Source organism: Haematobia irritans, chromosome 2, assembly GCF_050003625.1.
Source record: "Haematobia irritans isolate KBUSLIRL chromosome 2, ASM5000362v1, whole genome shotgun sequence".
NCBI classification, from domain to species: domain Eukaryota; kingdom Metazoa; phylum Arthropoda; class Insecta; order Diptera; family Muscidae; genus Haematobia; species Haematobia irritans.
This window is the reverse complement of record NC_134398.1, coordinates 77839420-77845123: the sequence shown is the minus strand read 5'-3', so window position 1 is coordinate 77845123 and position 5704 is coordinate 77839420. Positions and strand designations below refer to the sequence as shown.

The following is a 5704-nucleotide window of genomic DNA, read 5'->3' as shown; positions in this document are numbered from 1 at the left end:
AAAAGAGCATGAGTTTTGTTTATCATTTTCGCATTACGGGCACAATTTTTTTGTTTCGTCAAAACAAATCGGAACGTAGGACGAGTAAGTCAAAGTATTCAAACAAAGGTAATTAAAGGCATCTTCATAAAAACTATACACTGAATAAAAAGCATGTCCGGTTCCAAAGATTGTGTATCCACTTTAACAATTTTGGTATTGATTCCGAACCAAAGAAGCGCAGAATACAAGTAAGGATGCTTTTAAGACACAATTCTCTTTTAAATGGGGTTTTGTGTACTTGAATCTACGAAGCACATTTCAATTTTTCAGCTTTTTTTCATATGCTATAAAATGTCCGTTAAAAAGAAGACTTCCAGTAGATCTTATGCTATGTTTCAAGTAAAAAATGTCTTTAAAATAAAGTATTGAAAAACATATCCTATTTTTTAATGATTTTTGCCTTGTAGTCAAGATGCAAAAATGCAACAAATTTAAAGACAGTTTCATCAATTTTAAAGAATGCTTCTGAATTTTTAAAGTCAAGTTGACCTTAGCCCAAAAATTTGTTCTTTCATGTTATGATACCCATTTTTAAGTCAAATCACTTAATTATAATGACAACACGACTTCATTGAAAGTATCGACCTTTGAACATGGACAAAAAACTTTATATTAGAGAAATGCGTCTTCTAAGCTTAGCAAAAGTTGTATTCTTAGTTTAAGGACATGAACTCTTTGGCCTCACGACAATATTTTTTTCAGTGCACTCTTTTTAGAGTTGTGAAAGTAAAATGAAAACAGGGGGAAACAGTGAAAAATTAAACAGTAAGATCTATAAAAACAAAGATTAGTTCCTCTTTATTAATGAGTAGTCCAAGAGGAGTTGACGGATTTTTTCGAAAATAAAAGCGGGCATTGAGTTCGAGTTTTACCGCTAAAATTATTTATCATTTTACCGGCAAAACCCGAATAACATCACAACTTTTTCCGGCAAATTGTATTATAACATGGTGGGGAAAGATCCAAAGCAATAATTGAATAAGTTTATTTTCTTAAAAAGAAATTATTAAAGAAAAGTAAAAGGGTAAACATGACCATTTTAACGCGATAATGCCAATTTATACCGGCCTTAAGAATTAAATTAAGTACAAAATTATTCGTTAATAAAAATTCACATTTATTTGTATTTCTAAATTAATGGTGATACATGCCAGCAAACAATTGTTCACACCAAAATAAATGTAACGCGATAATGCCAATTTATACCGGCCTTAAGAATTAAATTAAGTACAAAATTATTCGTTAATAAAAATTCACATTTATTTCTATTTCAAAATTAATGGTGATCCATGCCAGCAAACAATTGTTCACACCAAAATAAATGTATGTGCTGTTTTAAAATTACTGTTAGAATTTAAATATAATGTGCTTTTGAATGGTTATCGTTAACCTTAGGATTCGATGGAAAAATATTTATATATACTGGACTTCACGTTCTTCTTTTTTAAGAGTTTTTGAATTTCTTCGAAAATTTTAAACTTGTATACAAAAACCTTTATTTGTTACACAATTTTTATTTTTGCAATAAAAAATAATATTTGATTTGAACTCAGTCCATTTCGTTTATATCAAGCACTTTTCTTTTCTGACTTTAAGTCTTTTATAAATCACACTTTACAATTTCGTAGTAAAAATTTAATATAATAGTATGTAATGCTGAACACCTTTTCGGGAACTTCCGAACGTATCTGGAATATATGTTAAAAAATATATTTTAAAAAAAAATGGTGTTGGTCGAAGCAGGGATCGAACCCAGGACCCCTGTCACGCAAGGCGGACGACCAACCACTGATCCACGCTGCCAACAAATGTATGTTTAACAATGTTATGTTTGCATCGGCTCGTGGCCGCCGCAAGCTATGCTATATAAATATAACTTATAACGATAATTATCTCTTGATGACCATAACAGCTACGTAGGCCAGTGGTTAGTGTGCTGGCTTACAAACTGTGTGGTCCGCTGTTCGAATCCCCGTCCGGCAAAAGGTAAAATTAAAAAAAAATTATAAAATATAATAATTTCTTCTACAATGTTTGTATTACAGAAAAAGGTGCTAAAAACTAAAAAAACTCGTGGAAGTGAGAAAAATGTGAGGGAATATACAATTAGGCAGAAAAAAAAATTTGAGCACAATCTTCTTTGGGAGAAAATTCTTCTAAGCATATAATATTTTTGGGTTCAAAATGTTTCCAAACATATTATATGTTCACATAAGAACATATAGTTTTTTGGAAGACAACATTATTGGATTTGGATGGAAAAATACAAAATGTTTGGAACTTAGACTACCCAAACATATTATATTGTTTAGACTAATATGCTTTCAAACATATTATATATTGGAAGAAATCAAACATATAAATGTTTGGGCAATACCCAAAAATTTATATGCTTGAAGCAAAATATGTTTGGGAGTAGAAGCATATAATATTTTTGGGTTCAAAATGTTTCCAAACATATTATATGTTCACATAAGAACATATAGTTTTTTGGAAAACAACATTATTGGATTTGGATGGAAAAATACAAAATGTTTGGAACTTAGACTACCCAAACATATTATATTGTTTAGACTAATATGCTTTCAAACATATTATATATTGGAAGAAATCAAACATATAAATGTTTGGGCAATACCCAAAAATTTATATGCTTGAAGCAAAATATGTTTGGGAGTATATGTTACAGAAGCGATTTTTTTGAGGGTGTAGAAACTTCTCATCATGAACCATAATTTTCCCATCCACGGAAAGAACTTTCTTATCCAATTCCACAATTTGATTTTCTATATGGTCCACACGTTTCTCCATGCCTTCAGAAATTTGTTGTAGTTTTTCATTGAGAATTCTAGAGTTTTCGTCGAATTTTTCTTCAAATTTTCTAGAACTTGCTTCCATTTGTAGGGCATTTTCTTTCAACAATTTTCTAGAATTTTCTTCCATTTTTCTAAAATCCTCATCCATTTTTCTAGAATTCTCATCCATGATTTTTCTAGATTTTTCCTCCATTACTTTGCTCAAAACACAGAGCATTGATCTGTAATCCACAACACTCGAAGCCACAGACGGAGTTTCTACACTGCTGATATTAACAAGTATTTATCAATGTCTTCCTTATAATCAAACTCATGCGTCGCAATGTCCAAATTACGCCGTTCAAACTCTTCCAGTAGACGCTTTTGAAGCTGGGCCTTATTGCCTGTTGTCGGGCAGCTCCAGTTTGCTCAATTCCTTTTTGAAGTCTTCCACACGAAGCTCATTAAACTTCATTGCAGATTTTTTTCCGTTATTTCACTTCCGACACCAATTGTTTTTATATTTAGGCGTTTTTAATTACCCGTCAATTAAAATATACTTGTGTGTGTATATATATATATATATATATATATATATATATATATATATATATATATATATATATATATATATATATATATATATATATATATATATATATATATATATATATATATATATATATATATATATATATATATATATATATATATATATATATATATATATATATATATATATATATATATATATATATATATATATTTAATGTAGCGTTGACTTTCAGTTACAACTGGTTGAAAATTCTGGTTGAAAAGTATTTGCAAAGATCGCATCGAACACTGTTTGATAAATTATTGAGTAGCGATGCATTCCAATTTCAGGATTACAATTGAAAAAATATTCCTGATGTGTTGAATTTTACTGTTTTCTCACCAATTTCTCAACTTGAAGATTACCCTAAATGTTTCAAAAATTATTGAATTTTTGTATATTTCAAACGTTTGTGTTTATTGGGTGGTGACATTGTTGAGTGTTTCCCCTGCCAGCATTTCAAAGTTCCATTTCAACCTCATCGTTACCACAGACTCGTAAATGGCACTTCAACCATCATGAAAAGGTACATCAAAAAGTACATGCAAGTAATTTGCCATCCCTACTGTTAAAAAAGCCATTTTTTTTTTGTGAAACGCCAAGCGCAACCAGCTTGTTATATTTTAATTAAATAAAAACGAAAATAAAGTTCTGAAAACATAGATTATACGCTTAAAATTGTGAAAGGTATATTGGTGAACAATTTGGTGATTTTCCAAATGGAATAAAGTGATTGTTTTTCAGATATTTTACAGACACGCTGCCTCCATGGAATAAAAACACTGGTTGATAGACGCAGCAACATGTAACTCGCTACTTGTAACTCAACATCATCATTAATGCCAAAAATTATGTTAAATGTAATGTGATAGTGGTATAAATGTTATATTTTTAAGAATTTGTAAATGTTTAATCAAATTAATAAATATCTAAACAAACGTGTTTTACTCGACCACAATGATTCTTTTACAACTATCTTAAAATGCACTTTTTCTGATTGTTTGGAGGGTCCCTTATTGGCGTCGTTCTAAATTGATCTATAAAGGCACCTAATAATTGCACTCATGCGAAACATTTTTGTAGTAACTTGGCGTGGTACAACTTCTCAATAGTGACGGCGCTTTTCCGACGAGTTTTTGATGTCGTATATGATTGTTTTCGACGTAGTGGGGATTCTCAAAAGAGTCCCCAAATTCAAAAAATGTTGGCAGGGTCAAAGCTACTCTATGTTCATCGCAATTTGAAGTGATGTTCAGGCTCAGCTATAAAAAGGAGATTCCTTGTTGAAGCTAAACATGGAATCGGACATCACTCAGTGACAAGACAGAAGTTCAACACTGCGGTATCATAATGGACTAAATACTTAAAGTGAGCCTGAAATAAAGGGCTGCCACTATAGCTAACCTAAAGTGTACCCGAATGTATCACTATTGGCAAAGTTCACCTTAAATGTGAGTATTAAAATCAGGATAACTTTACAACCTTACAGCCTTAAGAGAATAATGTATGCTTTTAGTATGAATCAATTTGATTTTTTGCTAAAAGCAACCATTTTATTTGTCAATTTTGATGACATCGTTCAATACAATTCCTATAAATAAAAATAGTAAATGTACATTTTAGTGTAAACTGATTGCTTTTTTTACTTCTTTTCATTACAGGTTGTCTTAACATTGTTATGCTTTATACGCCTGTATAATGCCAAAGAAGGAAAACAAACTAAAATAAATCCTGGACAACACTGTAACTCAACTTCCAATACTTCGATGGAATTCAACTTATTGCACACATTTAATAAATGTGTAAGTTAGAGTATTAAATGAGTTACGGGTTTCATTTCAACATATCGTTAAAAAACGACGAATGCTGGGACAACCAACATTTGTAGTTGTTATAGCAGTAAAAATGTAAGCTATTTCAAATAACGCTGTTTGCTACTTCAGCAGCGATGTTTGTCAAAAACTTTTAGCAAACACGTTTGCTAATTCAGCAGCATTTGTTTGCTATTTTAGCTGTATAAAATGTTTGCTGTTTAAACTACCGAATGTTTGCTGAAACAACTACATGCTACTGCTGTCCTTGTTTCAGCAAACAAAAACTGCTGTTTTCGCAAACTTTTTTGCTATTATGAGTAACAAAATTTTTGCTGGATAAGAATTTTTGGCCATTTTTCTTCTCAGCGTACGACAGTAATGGAAAAGCGGCTAAATTGGCACTACGAAATACAATTCCTATAAATATATAGGTCAGTTTCAGCTCAAAGACATTTGAA

General features: G+C 30.8%; 1 long non-coding RNA gene across 1 annotated transcript; it reads left to right on the top strand.

The window, feature by feature from the left end:
* The first annotated feature begins 3945 nt into the window (after nucleotides 1–3945).
* On the top strand, nucleotides 3946–4390 carry LOC142223051 (uncharacterized). Its single transcript, XR_012718522.1, has 2 exons — nucleotides 3946–4119; nucleotides 4177–4390. It is a non-coding gene; the product is annotated as an uncharacterized LOC142223051 (long non-coding RNA).
* The last annotated feature ends 1314 nt before the right edge of the window (nucleotides 4391–5704 follow it).